At 36.0% G+C, this 22,205-nt stretch overlaps 1 protein-coding gene across 6 annotated transcripts in view; it reads left to right on the top strand.

Annotated features, from left to right (window-relative positions):
- Window positions 1-22,205, top strand: part of POU2F1 (POU class 2 homeobox 1) — a 251,536-nt gene that overhangs the window by 85,688 nt on the left and 143,643 nt on the right. The window lies entirely within an intron of this gene.

A 22,205-nucleotide genomic window follows, 5' to 3' on the forward strand; every position in this document is an offset into this window, starting at 1 on the left:
TGAAAGGAAATATAGGAAGAAATTGTAAGTATATATAGAGGGGGAGAAATTAAAGCAAAAAGTAGCAGGTTGATTTCTGTGATATGAAGAATTATGGAACTGTCAATGGATTATATACTAGAGAAGTCCTTTATTTAAGAAAAAAATCCTACAAGTGGTATTACAGTGATAACATTGATGACTCAACTTTTTTCATCGTTACATACATATTAAATCTCACTTGTGAAAATAATTCTTTTATAAATTAATAAGTGTATTTGCAGACTTGGTACTGTGTGAATGAAGGACTCAGCAGCAGTCCTTTTGAATGGTAAGAGGTTGATGGAGTACTGTACTGTATGTGCGAGTGAATACCCTTGTGTCCCTAACTGATCATGGACACTTTCAGCATCCTCTTGGGTGCCTGATATGGATGGGAATAGTTTAATTTAAAAACAAAAACAACAACTACAAAGCCAGGGGAGTGGTCATCCCTGTATATCATTTTGAAGATGGGACATCAACTCAACTGAGGCCTGTGAGTTCTCTTTTCTGTTTTATTTTAATCATTACGTATTATTTAGTTCTGAGTGGGGTATAGGGTACAATGACATACTGATTATTTCAAATTTCAGGTTTTTTCCTAAACTTTGCTACTGTAAAACATTTACTCTTAATGGAAAGTATGGTCATTTTTAGTTGATACTTGAAACAAATGCATGGAAAAGGGGAGTTAGTATTTATCACTGTGAAGTTAGAATTAGTGATGTTTCTGGTTATCATCACTACATTTAACTCAAAGAGAATAATCTCTTTAAAATCAAATTTCTTCATGAAAAACATGGTTACCTCTCTAAAAAATGGCACTTTTTAATTTTCCACGGGGAACACTAATTGTTGCCCTTTCTAGATTTTGAGTAATTGTTGAACCATAAGAAAATACTTGGCTTTGTTTTTGATTTGTCAAAGAAGGGGATGGGATTTATTATTGGGAGTGGGAGACGAATTTTCTTTTAAAAAGATACTATAATTGGCATTTCATTCACTCAGTGTTTAAACTTTTTTTAACCAATCTGAGACCATTTCAATCTTTTTCCCATTGCCAGCTGTGTATGTTGCTATGGGAACTCAGTGGGGTCTGTGTGTGATTACTGTGCTAAGGACCACACCTGGCTTATTTGCATTCAATTTAAGTTGGGGGAAATTCAAAAGAAGAAAAAGAGTGTAGATTTGTCAGTGGGCAGCCAGAAAGGGCTTGTCATTTTGTAACCATCACAGTGGACTAAGAAGGAAAGAAGGGTGATGGCTTTCTGAGCATTTGTGATATATTTATTGAAGTTTAAATTATGAGGCAGTTTTATATGCTTATTTGTTGTAATACAATATTACTATTTCCCAGTAAATCTGATATCTCTTAAGTATTTAAGGAATACTAAATGTATACTGACTAGGTTTTTTTTAAGTTAAGTATCTTGTGCAGCATAATACTAATTTGTGGAAGTGTGATTATGAGCACATTAGGAGAATTAAGGCAGAATTTTCCCTTAGTCTCTACTTTCCAACAATTCTAGCCATTATGACCCTATTCTTTTATAATAACCAACATTTTCTTTCTAAGAAGGCATTCAAACAATTTCCACAGATTTTTTTCTATTTGAAAATTGATCTTAAGTCATTAGCAGACACTAAGTGGTTATTGAGGCTGTAATAAATATAACATAAAATTATATGTGCCATTTGTATAGGCTTTAAGTATACTTACATAAAATATGGATAGATTTAAAGTGATTTAATTTATAAGAAACAATTTAATCAGTTTTTATCTGTGTATTCTTATAACCTTCATTTTATATTTATGATTCAGAAAATGATATAATGCATACTTATATGCATTAAAAAAGCAAACTTAAACTTTCAAGATAGAATTTTAAAGTAATTTTCAGATTAATTTTTGCAGCTACAGCATAAAAGCAGTCGATATTTTTATCTTATTTGCTAAACTCATTGAAAAAAGACTTATTTAAATCAATTGGAAGCAAGCGATTTTTAATTCAATAAGTTAGTAAGGGTATTAGGTATGTTTTTGCTAAGCTATATTTAGTCATTATCTAAGACAATAGACATTTAAGTTTATTTTATGTCACCAAAATAGTAATTCATTTGTTTAAACAACTTACTATGTGCGAATTGTTTTGTGGGATAAAGAAGAAAAAGGCAGTTCCATTTTCACTGAATTGATGATGGCCTAGGATGCTTTTCTTCAAAATACATTTTGACAATAAGCAAATCTGTTTAAGTGCTTTAAACTTTTGGTCACTGTGAAAACGATGTCCAGCCAGGTCAACATGAGAAATTTAAAATAATGCTAAAGATCTTGAATTTGTAAAACAAAAAAAGAACCCTTTTACATATATTATTTTATTTGATCTACATAGTTAGATATGTATGTAGTTATATATATAGTTATTATATATGTATATATACATATAGTTATTCCTGTTAGTAAATGGAGACGCAGAAATTGAGTGACTTGTCAGATGTGGCAGAACCAGGACTTTAGAACCAAAGTCTCTTATTATAACGCCTTTCCTTAAAATATTACCATACAACTGTGTCAGTTTTTTCCCTCTTTTCCTATTATTTGTAGATTAGGAAAGAAAATAGGTTTTCCTGCATTTCTTACTCAACTATTTTTCTCAATAAACCTAAGTATCCTCTTTCATTAGTAGTAGAAAGAGCCTTAGATTTAGCATCAAGAACCATAGGTATAAATACTGACTCTTCTTACTACTTATAAGTTCCTTTACCTCCCCAAGCCTTGATGTCCTGATCTGTAAAATGAGGACACTGGATTAGATTATACTTAAAGGCTCTTCCAGCTTTAAATTCTATAACCCTGTGAACATGTTTTTCTCTAACTCACTCATGTGACTTCATTTAAAAAGAAATATTTCTTGATATCTTCACCTTTATCCCTGAAATGTATTATTTGTTATTAATTTGCACAATAAAGGGGTAATTATTGGTTGCTCTGGTAATATCCAACTATTCTTAGAAGTTACATATTTATTGGCACCCAGATTAATCTCTAGTAAAGCTGCTGTTACCTTGTGACTAATTTGTGAAATTTTTCCAAAAATATTCCACAAATATTTTATGTCAATTAGAAATTATAATTCTTATTCTCCCATTGTGCTTAGAGGCCATTTTCTTGGCCAACTTCCATCAAATTGTATAGAATGTCTGTGGTACATTTATGGGAAAACATACCCTAGAGACATTGGAGGAAGTAGTGCCACTAAGTGGAAAAGGTGAAGAAGCAGTGCATTCTGGGCATGGGAGACTGGACAGCTAGTGTAAAGGCACAGATGTCAGATGACAAATTCCAGTATGGCTGGACTATCAAGTACATGTAGGAGAGAAAAGTGTATGAAGACTGGAAAGATAGGATGGGACCAAGTTGTGAAAAACTTAAAATGTCAAATGGAGGAATTTATATTTGATCCTTGAGATAGGAGTCACTGAAATTTGCCGAGTAGGGTGGCAATGTAATCATTCTATCATTTTAGGAAAAGCACTGGCACTTATGTGGAAGATGGAGGTTTACTATAGGGAGACCAATTAGAAAACTTTTGCAGTAGTTCAGATGAGAGATGAAGGCCTGAACTAGGGTGGTGATTATAAAAATTTGGAGAAAGAGATACTTGTGAGAGATCACATAGAAATGACAAAATTTAACAAGTAACCAAATATATGGATTGGATGACAGTGAAGAATCAGGGGTACCACAGAAGTTGTGAACATAGATGACTGGAAGTATGATGGGATTCTCAATATTACAAAGAAAGTTTGGAAGAAGGATGAGTATGGGGATAAAGAGAATGAGTTCTATTGAGTTTGGGATGGCCATGGAATATCCATTTTAACATATCCAAGAGGCAACTGGTAATGCAGAACTGAAACTCAGAAGAAAGGGTAGGGTTGGATATATATATGAAAGTCATCTGCATAGTGATGATAAATGGGTGTGATATGGATCTTGATAAAGGTCAATATTGTTAAAAGGAAAACTGGGAGAGAACAAGTATCAAGAAAACCCAGGAATACCTAGGAGAAAGTGGTTAGCAGTGTGAAATGCTGTAGAAAGAAAAAGTTTATTGGGGCGGCCAGGTAGCACAGAGAGTAAGAGCACCGGCTCCAGTGTTGAGAAGACCTGGAGATTGAATCCCGGGCTCAGACACTTAGCACCCACCCAGAAACACCTGGCCGTGTAACCTTGAGCAAGTTACTTAACCCCAATTGCTTAGGGGCGGCCAGGTAGCTCAGCGAGTAAGAGCACCGGCTCCAGTGTCGGGATGACCTGAATCAAATCCGGGCTCAGATACTCAGCACCACGCCCAGAAACAACTGGCCGTGTAACCTGGAGCAAGTTACTTAACCTCGATTGCTTTAAAAAAAAAAGAAAAGTTTATCAGTTGAGAAAAACTATTCTGTTGGGCAAAGAAGAGATTTGAATGATGATGTTAGAAGCCAAAATATAGAGCATTTAGAGAAGAGGAAGCGGACAACAAATGTGTATGACTTTTTCCAAGCAATTTAGCTAATAGAGAAGAGTTATAAAATGACAGTAGGGATGGTGAGATTTAGTCAGGGTTTTCTTTTTAAGGTTGGGGAAGACTTAGGTATAGTAAGGTAAGTGAAAGAGCCAGGAAATTGGGCAACATTGAAAATTAGAGACTCTTAGGGAAGATAGCTGGATCTGTTTGCTCAAGAAGACAAAGGAATAGCATTAAAAGTATATGCAGAAAGTTAGGAAATATAGTGGGGTCAGTTTGCTAAAGAAGACAAAAGGGATAGGATCAAGAGAGTACATGCAGAAGGTTCTCCCTTGGGGAGGAAGTAGGGTCACCTCTCCATCAAAGATGAAGGCAATGCATTGTAAGATGAGGAGCCCCCCCCCCAAAAAAAAAAGTTTGTTGTAAATGGCTTCAATTTTCTCAATAAATATAAAATTTAGGATTTCATTTTAGTGAGCTTTTGAGATTCTTTTTCCATCTGGCAAATTTAGCTTTTTAAGACATTCTTTTGCCATTTTAGTTAGTCTATTTTTTAAGGTGTTATTTTCTTCAGTCAGGTTGTTTACTCTCTTTTCATAATTTTCTTGCATCATTCTCATTTCTCTTCCCAATTTTTCTTCCACTTCTCTTATTTGGCTTTCAAAATCCTTTTTAAGATCCTCTATGGCCTATAACCAGCTTATATTTTTTCTCAGAAGCTTTTAGTGCAAGAGTTTGACTTCGCTGTCTTCCTCCTATTCCATGCTGTGATCCTTTTTGTCTCCAAAGTAGGAGTCTGATGTCGGATTGCTCTGCTTGCTTTGCTTCCTTTGCTTGCTCACGTTGCCACTCAATTACTTGACTTTTGAGCTTTTTACCATAGTAGAACTCTGCTACCAGAAAGGGGAGCTTTGTCCCAGTTGCTGGGGTTTTCACAGCTGCTGGAGCTGTTAGTTGGGTGCCCTCTCTGAAGCCTCCACATGCTTTGGCAAACTGCTCATGCACCCCAGGACCTCCACCCTAGACAGCAATCCAGAGCCAAGCAGGTTAAAGCAAGAGTGATTACCCCTCAGACTGGTTGCTTGGTCCCCCTATCTGCAGGCCAGAGGCTCTGAAGTAGCCATGTAATGGTAACTGCACGGCCTTGGCACCTCAGCCGCTTCTCCCTTCAGGGGGTAAAGGCTGGACCACACTCCTGAACTCCCGGTTGCCAAAATCCACACTGCATTGACCTTTCACTTTGTCCTTAGCATTTATGGGTTGATAATTCTGGAAACCCACCACAGCTGCTCTTGATCTGAAGTCCCTCCAGTTGGGGCTGGTCAGGCCACCCTGAGGCTAAAACTTCAGGCTCCTGCGGGGCTGGGCTGGGCTCCCAGAGCACTTCACTGGCCCCTTTCCGCCAGCCTGCTGGATTGTCTTCAGTGGGAGGTTAGCTTCTCTCTGTCATTTTGTGGGTTCTGTAGCTCCAAAGTTTGTTTAGAGTCATTTTACATGAATTAGAGGAGGTTCTATTCCACCATCTTGATTGTGCCCCCTAGGATTTCATTTTCAAGGGAAAGGTGACAGAGTATTTGAAAAGAAAGGAAAAAATTTGAAAAAGTCTCTTTGAGGAGTGAGATAGAAACTCAGGGAAAAGTAAAAGAGTCACCTTGATTTAATGAGGGTCCATAAATTTGTAATGAACTTAACATAGTTGAGTACTCCCTCTGTTTTGTTCAGGAGCAAAAGGTCAATGATAGGATTAATACAGGTTTGATATTTGGCAATACCTGAGTAGCAATGGAACAAGGGAACAAAGGATTAGAGAATAAAGGACAGTGTAGAGTTGAACAGTTGAATGGGGTCAGTATTGGGGAAAATGTAACCCAGAGCTGGGGAAATAACCTTATAAAGTACTGAGTGGTAGAGATATTAGAAATCATGAGTTCAGCTAATAGGTTTAAGAAGAATGTGGCATAGTTAAGAAATGAAATGAAGAGTTTTCAGTCAAAGGGATTTCAAAGTTCTTGATCATGGAACTGGTACTTTTGTGAGAAATGGTGAAATCAAGAGTGTTGTCATTCGTGTACTTAAAGTGTAGTGAAGGTAGGTTGTGAAAACTGAGTAGAATGAAGAACTGGAAGTTTAGAGTAATAGGGTATTTGAAGAAGTATTTGTATATATATTGAAGTTCCCTAGTGCAGGACCATTGTTGGGTTTAAGAGAGACTGTGATCCTTGCACTGAATTTATTGGAGGAAGAAACAATGTCTTGTGGGGCTCAGTAGACAAAGGTTACCAGGATCTGGATTAGGTAATAAATTTAGATAGAGTGAACTTCAGAGAAGTAGAGGGTTGTATAGTCATAATAGAGATGAGGAACCAAGGAATATGCTGTCCTCTTTTATTGATGGAAAAAAAACATTGAAGAAGATTTATTACCATCTGTTTTGCTGTTGTATTATTCCCGACGATTGCTGGACCTTTTAATAAAAAACAAATGTATTTTTTATTCTGAACTTAAAATACTTTAAAAAGAGCATTTAATCCATAAACATAGCAGAACACACACACATATGTGGATTCTGTATGAAACATGCATCTCCTTTTCATACTGCTTGGTAGGGTTTTTTTAGGTATATAATAAATTTTGTACATTATATAGACAGTTAAAGTATTACAACGGCTCTCCTTTTTTTTGTCATCTACTGCTAACCCCTCAACTCTGCACATTCTCTTTCCCCCATAAACTGAGAGAAAAAAACCTCTCATAACAAATGAGCATAATCAAGCAAAACAAATCACCACAGTGCCTGTATAAGAGATGGGCAGCATTCTTCCTCTGTGTCTTTTGGAGACATTGGTTGGTCATTGCTTTACTTGACTCTCTTAAGTTTTTTAAAGCTGTCTTTCTTTACAGTATTGTCCTTGTCCATATTGTTGTCCTGGTTCTGTTTGCTGTGTTAGTTTGTACTTAACTGTGATTCTCTGAAATTGTTCATTGTTACTTATGGTTTTCTTATGGTACAATAATATTCCATTACATTCATATATTATAATTTGGTCAGTTACTTCTTAGTGGTCTATGAGATGATACTTTTTAGTTCTTTTCTGCACCCCTCCCCCCTTGCCTGCCATTTATTCCATTCTGTGCATTTTTCAAAGACACTTTACTTCAATATCCCCACTCTTTTTGCATTAATATTTCCAACTTTCCCATTTTCACCAACTAAAAATTAAGAGAAAGAAAAGCTTGTCAAAAATAAGTACACTCCAGCAAAATGAATCCACACAGTTGTCATTTCCATAAATATATGTCTCATTCCATTCCTTGAGACCCTCACCTCTCTGTGAGGACATCTGTAACATTTTTTCATGGGTCATCTGGAGGCATGGTTGATAGTTACATTGATTTTAAGTCTTTCACACTTCTTTACAACATATTGTACATTTGTGGAATATATCGTACAGTTGTTATTTCTTTACAATGTTTGTGTAAGCTGTTCTGGTTCTATTCACTTTCCTTTCAGTTTTTGTCCTACTCAGGATTCTCTAAGGTTGTCTCTTTCCTTATTTCTTATGGTGCCATTAGATTCCATTTCATTCTTACATCACAATTTGCTCTGCCATTCTCCAACTGCTACACACCCTTGGATTCTATTTCCTCACAAAGGCACGCACACACATACATACATACACATACACATACCACACCACCTTGCCCTTCTTTAGGATCTGGAAACTTGTTTCACATGTGACTATTCCTGGTATTATCTCTTCCCTCTCTCTCACACCATTACCCCCTCCCCACTTTTTTCCTTATTGAGTTAGATGTATTTCTATACCATTTGTGTGTATGTGTGCACATGCGTGTATTCATCAGATGCTACTTTGTCCATTCTCAGAATACTTCTTTTAAAAGCATAATATAAAATATATAAAGGAGACTCTTGAAATAAAGATGTAATTTTTTTTCCCGTCCAAGGTAATGGACCCTCAAAAATCTATCCATGAACCCCTCGTTAAGAACCCCTGACATATTTGTGTGGGTGTGTTTGTGTTTGCTTCCCCTTCCCTATAGAATATAAACTCCTTGAGGGCAGGGACTATTTCATTTCTGTCTTTGTATTTCCCAAAATTTAGCATAATTCCTGGCATATAATAGATACTTAATAAATGCTCATCGATCAATTGAAAGAAAAAGACTTGTCCTATTTCTCTTTCTTTAAGAGAAAATTTTATGTCCTTGAAAATCTTCCAAGTAGAGTGAGTGCTAATGTTTTTTGTCCTGTAGAATCTCGAGTTTCCAGTTTTCAGAAAATCCTTCATTACTGGTCATTGTAAATTAGGGCCTTTCAAAGTAAATTTGTGAAAAAGACTGCTCCAACACGTAGGTTAACATTTTTTATAAGCCTATAAATTTCATAGTTTTTCATGCTTACCACACATTTTCTTTTATTAATAATATTCTGGAAAGAATTGAAATTCCAGTATGAGACTAAAGCAAACATTAGTAGGTATTGTTTATAACTATTATTTTTTTAATTGATATTAAGTTTGATTTGGAATGCTTTCATGGAACAACCATGACTAATTCTGTCTTACAAAAATCTTCCTTATTTTAGATGGTGGGTCCTGTTATGTGTGTATTGATGGAGACTTAAAAAAAAAAACAACCACCTAGATTATGATTTTTTTTTTGTTTGTTTTTACCAAGCCTAAATTTCCTTTTCTATTCCTCCTCTTCAACGCTTACAGAAAGTCAACTCTTATAACAAAAGAATTTTGGAGAGGAACAAATAGAGAAAAAGAGGAAGAAGAGAAAATAAGTTAGAAAAATCAAGCCATACTGCATTTGAAAAAAAAAAATCTGACATCATCTGTAGCCATTGATTTCTCACCTCTGCAAAGAAATTGGAAGAGGTGTCTTCTCTGGGGCTAAGCTTGTTTTGGGTAATTTTGTAACATTCATTTTTGATTCTGTTTTAGTACCTGTTCTTACACTTTCCTATCAAATAGCCTAGTGTGATTTTTTTTCAAGAAATCATTCATTATAAAGATAACACTTTTTTTGTGGTTTAATGTGTTGCCTTAAATTTGACCAATCCACTAAAAATAGTTTTTATTTCTCTTTTGTTTTTAGGTATTATAATAATGGTATGCATTTATTTAATGCTTAATATTTATGAAGCATTTGTACATACAATATTTAATTAAATCAGCATTACGGCTTTATATCATTTGATGATGTCTTAGGTATTAATTGTGTAGTGTCTTATTTTGATTTGGTTAAAAAGGTAGTAGATAGTCTTTAGGAAACTAGTTGGGAATAAATCTGCTTAATTAAAAGAAGTTGGAAGTCCAAGTCATATGCTAGAAATAATCTGAGTTCTAAATTGATTATTTCTGTGAAAAAATGAGAATTTATTAAAGTTTTCAAGTTTATCAAAACTCCCTTTTGTGAATTCTGAATAATATATGTAAATCAATTAGCAAACTTTTACTGAGAGTCTGTTATGTGCAAGATATTCTATATTATCAATACTTTATTTCAGGACTGACTAGTTTAGTTCCAACAACCATATTACTATCAAGCAGAAGAATTCTTTTGTTTTATGATCTTATTAGATTATATGAATAGTTTTCAGTTCTTCCTGTTTCTGCATGTTTGGGAAACCTTTATTTACATTCATTTGAAATGCTGAATAGATTTCTGAGAGCATAGACCCTCCTTCCTGAAAGAAATGCCTTAAAAAGAATAATTAAACTCCCTTTTTGGTACTAAAGATACTTACTAGGGGTATTAAAGAAACTTGCTAATGTTTTTAATTTATTGGTAGAGTATTCTGGTTTTTTAAAAATGTAGCCACATCTTCAAGTAATTCTCTTTTCTTGAACTGTTGGTTTAAGTCTGAAAGGACAGGGTCAGCCCCTTTATTCATTAGTGATTTACTTTGAGATTCCATTCTAATTGTGGATTTTTTTTTTCTTTTTCATTCTCAAAGAACTAGAACATATATTATACCTATGGGGATGATTGCTAATTGCTCCAGTTTTTCTGACTTGGTTAAAACATTATCATCAAATATTTTTTTTGATTCTATTATTAGGGCACTAAGAAGGTCCTGGTTTGGAAAAACTAAATATGAGGTACTACTTGATGTTTTCATTTTTATGTAAGTAAGCTGGAAAAGGGAATAAGAACTTCCTTAACTAAAACTTTTATTAATCAACAGTACTGTTCATTTTAGAATATATTTTGCCAATTGAGAAGGTTAAGTACTAGCTAATGAGCTATTATTATTAGAAAACTTAGCCTCTAAAACAAGAAGACTTCAAATTCCACTTCACTCACATACTCTGGTGTCATCCTAGGCTAATAGTTCCCTGTTTGTGGTTTCACGGAAATTCTTAAATGTCAACTTGAAGTTAATAATTGTTAGTTATATTACAAGCGTATTTTTCCTCTGTGACAAGTTATGTGTATGTTGAGGCATTATAGGTTTATTTCTGCAGTGATTTGAAATCATTATGGTCATGCACGCAGTGATTTTGGTTTTTATGCTCTTACATCAAACTCTTGACTGCTTCTGATGAAACACAGTATGTTTTTGCAATTTCTCAACCTGTTATCAAATTGTTTCCAAAATGCCACAAGAATTCACCATTAAAGAGCAAACCCAATACAGATGTTCAGATGCTTGGGCATCCCCTCATTTGCATGCAATATACTATACCACTAGAGTAACTTCCTCATTTCCTTCAATTCCTTCATGAGCTGTGTAAGCACATGATCAAGATAATATTTATATTCTTGCAGTCGAAATGTCAGGCAATCTGAAAATCTGATGCTATATGTATATGCCTCATAAGCCATCATGAACCATCACGTAACATACTATAGAAATAAACTTTATGTATGTTGTCTCTCATTGCAGTATTAAGACTTTCTGATTTAAACATCTCTGCTTATGTTAGTATTCTGTTATCTGGCAGATTTTCTTTCTTTTTTTTTTTTTTAAAGCAAGTGGGGTTAAGTAACTTGCTCAAGGTTACAAGGCCAGTTATTATTTCTGGGTGTGGTGCTGAGTATCTGAGCCCAGATTTGATCCAGGTCATCCCGACACTGGAGCCGGTGCTCTTACTCACTGAGCCACCTGGCCGCCCCTAAGCAATTGGGGTTAAGTAACTTGCTCAAGGTTACACGGCCAGGTGTTTCTGGGTGGGTGCTAAGTGTCTGAGCCCGGGATTCGATCTCCAGGTCTTCTCAACACTGGAGCCGGTGCTCTTACTCGCTGTGCTACCTGGCCGCCCCATATCTGGCAGATTTTCAACAAACTAGTTGGCAACACTAGTCAGTTCTGTAGAGTTCACATGAGATTGTAGCATGTGTGTCATTAGTAGAAGAGAAGAATGTCATATCTGAAGAGATTCCTTATAAAGGTTAGCTTATATATAAACATTGCTTTAAAATGAAAGAGTATATACAATTGAACTTTTAAGTATTCTTATCATTTAATATAATGATTGTAATTAGTTGAAAAAAAAGGTAAATTTTTATTTTTTGGACTTTAATTTGTTTGTTTACTTTTAGTTTACAAGATTCAGCTCCACAATTCCTTGAGTTTCAAATTTTCTCCCCCCACTCCCCATAGTGTCATACAATCAAGTATAGGATCTGCAAATACTTTCACATTAGACATTAGTCAGGTTATAAAGAAGGATTGTATCGGATGGAATGAACAGTGGGAAAGAGGAAACAAAACCAAACGAGAAAAAGAAAGAGCAGGTAGTTTGCTTCAGTCTGCATTCAAACTCTGTTCTTTCTAGTTCTTTCTCTGTAGACATCTCTCTCCATCATGAGTCTTTTGGAGTTGACTTACAACCCTGCATTGCTGAGAAGAGGCCAGTCTATCAAAGTTGGTCATCATACATACATTGTATCTGTGATTGTGTACAAATTTTTCCTGGTTCTGCTCTTCTCACTCAGCATCAGTTCATATAAGCCTTTCCAGATAAATATGAAGTTCATCTGCTCCTCGTTTCTTATAGCACAATAGTATCCCATTACATTCATATACCACAACTTGTTCAGCCATTCCCCAATTGATGGGCATCCCCTTAATTTCCAATTCTTTGCCACCACAAAAAGAGCTGCTATGAATATTTTTGTACATATGGGTCTTTCACACTTCTGTAATCTCTTTGGGATACAACCCTAGAAGTGGTATTGCTGGGTCACAAAGGTTATGAAATTATTTATAGCCCTTTGGGCATATTTCAAGATTGCTCTCCAGAATGGTTGAATCAGTTCACAACTCCACCAGCAATGCATTAATGTTCCAATTTTTTCACATCCTCTCCAGCATTTGTCATTTTCCTGTTTTGTCATCTTAGCTATTCTGACTGGTGAGATGTGGTACCTCAGAGTTGTTTTGATTTGCATTTCTCCAATCAGTAGTGATTTAGAGCATTTTTTCATATGCTTATAGATATCTTTAATTTCTTCCTCTGAAAACTGCCTGTTCATATCCTTTGACCATTTATCAATTGGGGAATGACTTGTATTCTTAAAGATTTGACTCAATTCTCTGTATATTTTAGAGATGAGGCCTTTATCAGAGACAATGTTTGTAAAAATTCTTTCCCAATTTTCCACTTCCCTCTTAATCTTGGTTACATTGGCTTCATTTGTACAGAAGCTCTTCAATTTAATGTAATCAAAATTATCCATTTTGCATTTTATAATGCTCTCTAATTCTTGTTTGGTCATAAAGTCTTCCCTTATCCATAAATCTGACAGGTAAACTATTCCTTGCTTTCCCAGATTGCTTACAGTATCAGCCTTTGTACCTAGATCATGTACCCATTTAGACTTGATTTTGGTAAAAAAAAAAAAAACCACAATTAAATTCTTATATCATAACTAGCTATTTTTTTCATCTATTGGTTAGGTGGCTAAAAATAAGTGAATTTCTGTCTCAGCAAGAAGGCTGGTAAAATTCTCCTACCATTTGCCACTGCATATTTGTATGAAAGGAAATTTTCATTTTATTCTTGTTTTAAATTAAAATACAGAAACTTAATTGCAGAACCAGATTTAAGACTATGTTTGTCTGGTATTGAGCCAAATGTTTCAAGTCTTTGTTGAAATAAAAAAAAACAACCCAGCAACTTAAGTTTATATATTTATTATATTAAATATCTTACAAGTTGCAGTTTATTTAATTAAAATGTTATTTATATTTAACAGAATTTGTAAAATGAAGAAATTTAATATGCTTTGGAGTTTAACAAAGGTTTTGGTATATGGCATGCTTATCTTCTGTAAGATGACTGAAAGCATTGCTAGAACAACTCTAGTAGCATATGGAATGATATGTAGCTCATCTTCTTTCTACATGATTGATTTCTTCCACTAGTTCTTTATAGTTTGAAAGCTTTTCACTCTACTTAATTTGGAGATTGGGTATTTGGCTTGGTGATACCTATTAAAAACTTGTTAGATTTTCTGTTGGATAAATGTTACGTGTGGGTATTTGTGGAGAGTTCTGTGACTAATGATGTTCTGTTACCAGTACAACTCTTTTGTTGAGTTGTCAAGGTTAGGGTTTGTTTGTAGTATTTGTCATAAATTCACGTATAAGGGGTAGTGAGCATCTTGTGTTATTCTGGCCACTTGCCCATGTCTTTTTGGGTACCTGGTAGATGCTTCATTTTTGCCATCAGCAGCATTATGTTTCACAGTTTCCAGCCCTTCATGGCTTAATCTGCATTCATTAGAAAAGCATAGACTGTTTGTAATTTCTTATGGCAGTAACCTGATGCTAGATTACTATTATAAAACCCTCCTTTTCTAGAAATAAATCCTCACAACTAAGCCATTTATTGACTGATTCTTTGTTGACATGTAGTAAGTTGAATTCATGTGGATTTCATCCCCTTAAGCACCTTTTGAATCTCTGTTGGACCTTCGACATTTTATAGTTCTGTTCAGAGATAAAGCCATTTTGGTCACACTGAACAAATTCAGTGGCACATTTCCTGTTGTAAGTCTTCGCTGGTACTTTTCAACATGAGGTCTATTTGTTCCAAAAGTATTTTTGTAAATTTTTATCCTATTTATTATATACTCTAAGAACATCTGTCAATCCTCTTTGAAGAGGAGGTGTTAATCTCTCTTATCACTGCTTTGAGATGATGGCATTGTGTTTTTATTTCAGTACTGTCTAGATCAATTGTCCTCCATTTTACTGAGCTAAAAAACTGATTTTGTGTAGATTTTAATTGCTCTAAATGTGTTCTTCCCATTAAGCTTTGACCTCAAAGTACAATTATTTTTATTTGTAGTCTGGGTTTCTGACCTGATTAATTAATGGACATTTATTAAATACCTTTATTAAGCAGAGAAAGCCAGTTGATGTTGCCTAACATAAATTTTTAGTGGGCCCCTTCAGAATGGTAGAGAGATTTTTCTCCACATTGCATGTGGAATGAAGGCAGCAAATGGTGGGAATGATCCAAGGGATGAAACTTGGCAGGATGTAATTGGCACAATGAAATCGGGGCTGGAGATATGATAAAGGAGGTCAGAGTAGAGTTGAATTGGTTCGGTTAGGTGTTGAGATGGCAAAAAGAGGAGAGTGTTGCTAGTGCAGGGAAGGGAATCGAAGAGGCAAGAAATCGGAGGTCGTGGAGCAGACGGGGATGCAGGAGTGGGGAACCTGCATCCTCAAGGCGACATATGGCATTTTAGGTCTTCCGGTGTGACCTTTGCCTGAGTCCAAGTTTTATAGAACAAATCCTTTTCTTAAGGGGATTTGTTCTGTGAAGTTTGGAGTCAGGTTAAAGGCCTCACTTGAGCACCTAGAGGGCCACATGTAGCCTCGAGGCTGCAGGTTCCCCAACCCTGGAAGGGTTTTGTGAGGGAAGACCAAGGAGAGATAAAAAGCCAATAGATTATGGTTAAACAAGGGAATTCCAGAATTCTTGAACATGGAGGGGGTGCATTTGTGAAAGATGGCAATATCAAGAATATGACCATATTTGAGTATGGTTGAGATGGGGTAGAGGAATAAGTTAAGGGAAATAAATAGGTTGAGGAACTGAGTGGTTAGGGTGATGAGGTAGCTAGGTGGTACAGTGGATAGAGTTGTGGGGCCTAAATCAGAAAGACCTGTGTTCAGAATTGGCCTCAGACAATTACTAGTCGTGTGAATCTGAGCAGGTCACTTAATTTCTGTTTGTCTCAGTTTCTCCAACTGTAAAATGAAGGTAATAACACCTACTTCCTAGGGTTGTTGTGAGGATCAGATGAAATAATAATTGGAAAATCCTTATCACAGTGCAAGGATATTTATAGCGGCTCTTTTTATGGTGACTAAAAATTGAAAATCAAAGGGATGCCCATCAATTGGGGGAATGGTTAAAACAAGCTGTGGTATATGATTGTAATGGAATATTGTGCTATAAGAAATGATGAGCAGACAGACTTCAGAAAAACCTGGAAAGACTTACATGAACTAATGTATAGTGAAGTGAAGAGAACCAGGAGAACATTGTACACAGCAACAGCAGTATTGTTCAATGAAGAACTGCAGATGATTTAACTATTCTCAGCAATATAATGATCCAAGATAATCCCAAAGAATTAACGATGAAGCATACTATCCACCTCCAGAGGAAAAGCTGATATTGGTTGAATACAAACTAGAGAGTGCCTTTTTTTTCACTTTCTTTCATTTTTTTTCCTTTTATTCAGGTCTTGTACAAAATGACTAAAATGGAAATGTTTTACACAATTGCCCATTTATAACCTATATGTGATTGCTTATAGTCTCAGGGGGAGAGAGGGGAAGGAGAGAAGGAATGAGGAAGGAGAAGAATTTGGAATTCAAAACTTTAAATAATTTTTTTTTAAATTTGAAGTAAATGAAAAGACCCCCCAGAATGGCAATAGTCATTGTTAGGGTTTGTGGAAAGATAGACACATTAATACATTGTTGGTGGTTCTGTGAAATGGTATGGCCACTTTGGAAAGCAATTTGGAATTATGCAAATAATGTGATAAAATGTTCATACTCTTTGAATTAGACCCTGTTGCTGAGTTTATATTGCAAGGAAGCCATTGATATAGGGGGGAAATTCCCCATGTGCTCTAAAATATTTATTGCAGCCTTTTTTGTGATAGCTAAGAATTAGAAACAGAGTAGATGCCCATTAGTTGGGAATGGCTAAACAAATTGGGGTGCATGAATATAATGGAATATTTACTGTGCTGTAAGAAATTATATGTGTTATGTTTAATACAGAGAAGCATGAAAAAAAAATCTATGTGAACTGATACAGAGTGAAGTTAAGTGAAAACAATGTGCACAGTAACTAAAACAATATAAATGGAAAGGGGGGACAATACACCAAAAAGTAAAATGGTAAATGAAACAAAACTAAATGAAGGGATATGAGAAGATTCCTCCCCACCTCCCACCCCGTTGTGGAGGTGGAAAGACCATAGGTACTGCATACACATTGCATCTGTTTTCAGATTTTTTTCATCATTTGTGCAGATGTCCTTTTTCCTCTCTAAAATATTTTGTCATATGGGATGGCTCTCTAGAGGGGAGAGATGGAAGGATACATGAGATATTATGGTGATATAAGAAACAAAATATCAGTAAAAAAAAAACCCACCTCATTTTAAAAAGAAATAAACAAGAATAACCTAAATATAAAAAAAGAAAATAATATCCTTGAGGTCAGGTTTGCTTTTTGTCTTTGTATCCTCAGTGTTTAGCACAATGCATGACACTTGTACCCTCTGCCCCTATATCCCCTCCTTCATAGAACCTGCATTTAAGGAGGCTACTCAGGCCAGCCATCTCTTCCATCAGTCACCTGGCCTCACTCTGAACTTCTCCATCATAATTTCTCCCCTTTCAGCTTCCTTTTATATATTTTCCCCCACTTAGATGTCAGCTTCTTGAGCATAGGAACTGTTTCTACTTGTATTTGTATTCCCAGCCCCTAGCACAGTGTGTGGCACATAGCAAACACTTCATATGCTTGTTGACTGGCGCATAGTAGGTGCTAATAAAATGCTTGCTTGATTGATCAAGTGTAACTTGGAAGATTTTTCTACAGGTAGTGAAGTGTTTCACGGAAATAAGATCATAGAACTTGTTAAGTATCTAGGCTATTTGAGCTTGGACTTGTGGAGTTAGGTATTCTTGGGTTCAAATCCTGCCTTGGTGTGATTTTAGGCCTTAGATTCATCTGTAAACTTAGTGGATTGAATCTGTTTGCCTCAACTGTCCCTTCTAGCTCTAAATTTTATGATCTTATGATCAATGAAATCACCAGTGCCAATTCAATGTAAAGTGTGTTGGAACAGTACTAATAGTACAAATGTGATCAGGACAGAAGAAAAAAATTTTCCTCATCCAGAATTTAACAACATTCTGCTGAAATGAAGAGTAGCAAGAGTTTCCTCCATTATGGGGTCCAAGGCCAAAATGGGCAAACTTTTGTGAAAGGTGGCCTGATTTTCTATCTACCCACACTTAACTGTATCAGTTTGCATCCCAAATTCAGTATGTCCAAAATTGAACTTATTGTCTTTACCTTTAAACCCTTCCCTTTTCCTTATTTCCCTGTTTCTCTCAAGGCTATCAGTGTACTTCTAGACATCTTGGTTCAGGTTGATGCTCAGAGTCATCAAGTCTTCATTCTCCCTCATCCCCTAAATTTGATCATTGGAAGTTCTTTTTTTTTTCTTTTTTTTAAGCAATTGGGGTTAAGAAACTTGCTCAAGGTTACACAGCCAGTTATTTCTGGGTGTGGTGCTGAGTGTCTGAGCCCGGGATTCGATCTCCAGGTCATCCCAACACTGGAGCCGGTGCTCTTACTTGCTTAGCCACCTGGCCGCCCCTAAGCAATTGAGGATAAGTAACTTGCTCGAGGTTACACGGCCAGGTGTTTCTGGGTGGGTGCTAAGTGTCTGAGCCCAGATTCGATCTCCAGGTCATCCTGGCACTGGAGCTGGTGCTCTTACTCACTGTTTTACCTGGCCGCCCCAATCATTGGAAGTTCTAATGGTGGGGTAGGGGAGGAGAGAGCCTGGGACCTCAAGGCCACATGTGTTCTAATCTATTCTACTGTACAACATGTCTTGCATTTGTCCCCTTCTCTTTACTTACACAGTCACTCACTTGATTCAAGTCCAGGTGCATTTATTAATCACTCTAAGTACCAGGAATTGTGCTAAGTGCATAGGATACAAAGACAAGTTAAAAAGAAAGACAATCCCTGCTCTAGAAGACCTCACATTTTAATGGTAGAAGACGACACACTAAAAGATAGTTGAAAGGGGAAGAGGGGCCCTACAGAATGTGAAAGAACTTACAGCTTGAAAAGGCTCCTGGAACATGGTAGCAGAGTCAGCTTCCTGGGGAAGAAAGAAGGCTCCTTGGGACCTGGGTCATTGCAAGAATTTCTTTATCTTGCCTCCAATCTCTTCCCTCTCTAAATTGCCTTCAACTCTGCTGCTAAATTGATATTTCTAAAACGGGTCTAACCATGCCATACTCTGTCTGAGGAAGCTTCAGTGTCTCTCTGTCACCTCTAGGGTAAAATACAATTGCCTATTTCCTTTCATAGTCTTAGCTCCAACTTTTCTTTCCATACTGATTTCAAATTAATTCCTCATACATACTCTGCCTTCCACCCAAAATGACCTTTCTGTTCCTCGTGCATGACATTGAACAGGGAATTCCTCAGGCCTGGAATGCTTCGCTCCCCTTCTCTGCTTCTTGGAAACCAGTCCTTTCCAAGTTCTGCTTAGATGCTACCTTTTCCATGAGGTCTTTCCCAGAGCCCTAGTTGTTTGTACTTTCCTCATCCTCAAAATTACTTTCTATTTATCTATGTACATATTATTCCAACCCCAAATAGAATGAAACTCCTTGAGGGCGGTGACTTCTTATCTTATACCCAGTAAGTTCTTAATACATGGTTTTGAATTGAATTAAATATGATGGAAAACTTTCTTAACAAAGTCCTCATATCCTACTAGAGCTCTGCTGTGATGTCTCATTAGGGCATGGAGAGGACTCTCAGAAGAATGTAAATTCAGATAAATTCTTGTAAGCAAGATAGACTAAGCATGGACCCTGGTGATGGATTATTAAATTTGGACACCAGCCTGAATTTTTGGAGAGATTTTGTACATTGGTGAACTGAGTTCATCAGCATCTGCAACTCTTAGAGACAAAATTAAATGTGATTCGCTGTGTGCCTCTGTAGAGGGTATCTCCTTAAAGTTTTAGAGGATCCTTTAAGAGTTGAAGTAGAAGATCCAAAGTTACTTCTGAGAGACTTTGTGCAAATAAAAGAAGACTGAAATCACATGCAAAGTTGTTTTTATGAGTTAGTCTTCCCGCTTTGTTCGGGCCATTTTAAGTAGTGCCCTGGTTATAGTTCTACTTCCTTTTCTTCTCATTCCTACCTAACCAACCAGGACACTCTCCATTATGTCCTGATAACTTGGGAAATTCAGGAAGCCATGCCAAAAGACCTGTCTCCTTTCCCCAAGAAACCTTTCATTCCTTATGGAATCTTGGTATTATCCAGGACGTAGAAAAACCACTGATGTAGACAAGACACAACTTAGAAATTAGGGGACTTGGGTTCTGTTGCCACAGAATTGATGAGAATCTTACACAAGTTCCTTTTCCTCACTGTTACTTTTCTTTGTGTCCCCAGCACTTAGCACAGTGAGTGGGCGGCACATAGTAGGCACTTAATGTTTATTGATTGACTTTTCTTTGGGGGGACATTGAGCTTAATTATAAAATTAACCACCTAGTGTATGTAAAATATCTCTAAAGCACTTGAGATTTTGAAAAGGCAATATTAAATAAAATCAATAATTGTATGGGAGAAACAATAATTTAATCATGGTAAGGCTTTTGTCATTTTCTCCTTCTCTTCCCATTCCTCCAAACATTCCTTATTTTCAATTTTCTACTTTTACTTCCTTTTCCCTCAGTCACTTACCATATTCAGGGTAGGGCCAAGTTCTTCCTACTTCCCATGCCTATTTACAACTCTGTTTCTTCCCACCCCCCAGACCCCCTGAGAGACATATGGGGCAGGCAAATATGTGTGTACACACATATCCCTCTAACTATTTAAATTATTCCTGAAGTTGTCTTTGTATTATAAAAAACATCTCTTACTACTCCAGTTCTTGATCTTTCTTCTCTGAATACAGAGATAACATTTATAATCTGTAACATACTCTTTTATAGTTATATGCCATCTTATTTGCAATATCATATATTTTTTTCTCCTTAGCCACACTATAAGGTTCTTGTGGACAAGAGATCCTGCATTTTACTATTTCCATACCTGTACTGGCTAGCAGAATATACTTTAGGTGCTCAGTAAACATTTATTGATTCACGTTAAATAATTTTGAGTAAAGGATTGATATGTTGTAGAAAGATCATAGACATCTAGTTTAGAAATGCAATTGACCATTTCTTATTGTTAAATGGTACTTTGGCATAAGTATGCTTGTAAAAGTCACTCATATCAAGCTGAAATTCTTGGTTTCCATGACATATAGTAAATTATATTTTATTATTATGCGAGTACATTTCCATGGGTTGTTTATCTGTACACTTAATTGAATCTGTGTACAATGGAAGTGACCTTGTTATATATGCAAAACACTGTCAGTCTTAAAATGCTACATAAATGTTATTCTTTTGCCTTTCTTAAGAATTAATGCATCTTTGTGTAAGGAGTATGAAAAGTGAAAGACAATTTTGGTTTCTGGAACATTTTTTTATTTTAGTTGTAATAAAAATTCTCCTTGGTGACAGAGAAAGTGAGGTACCCTATGGTAAATATTTTGATTATATCTGAAACCAGTTTTCATAAAGATCATTGGCTTTTTTTCTTTCAGAGTTACAGGTGAAGATGTAAAGAATCTCTTTGGCATCGACAATGCCTAAACAATTATGTTTTGGAGTTGTGGCTTTTAAATTCACTCAAAATTAGTGTGACCTAGTCAAGTGTTTTCATATAAATACATGTCCTTTGGATGAGATTGATCAGAAAATGTTAGATAGCTCTGCAATTGGCATTTCTTGATTTTTTACTGTTTGCCAGGGTCTTAACTATCATACTGTTTTCTACTCTGGTTTACATACCATTAGGGATTTATTTTTTTTAAGATACTGAATAATAGCAATTGCTTATTAATCCCTTGCTGTTAACCTGGTAGTATGAAGAGATTAACAGATAACAAATTGCCAGGAGCTCATAGACAGTTTTTATGGGACCTGATCTGCTTCCAGGTTCCTAATGTTACCCTGATTCTAAGTGGGACCCTCTCCTGACAGTTCATGTTAACATTTAGGAAACTCCATAGAGATAGGTTAGTACCATCCTGACATCCCGACAGCCTGTGGTTCTGCATCTACCTTGCTAATTGTTTCCTTGGGATTATTTGGACTGTGTAGAAAGCTTTTGGCAAATCCCTTTTATTATTGAAGTCATTGTTGCCAGCAGGAATAAGATTAAAGGTGCTTAAGTCTGTAGAGTTGTTTCTAATTTGTACGTGTCATTTCAGTGGCATTTTAACAGAATTCTGTCTTTTTTCCCTCCTTCTCCCCTTGGTACT

The sequence above is a fragment of the Petaurus breviceps genome, unplaced genomic scaffold, assembly GCF_028583685.1.
Source record: "Petaurus breviceps papuanus isolate PSGF00001 unplaced genomic scaffold, PetGlider_PUasm1.0 220, whole genome shotgun sequence".
In the NCBI taxonomy this organism is placed as follows: domain Eukaryota; kingdom Metazoa; phylum Chordata; class Mammalia; order Diprotodontia; family Petauridae; genus Petaurus; species Petaurus breviceps.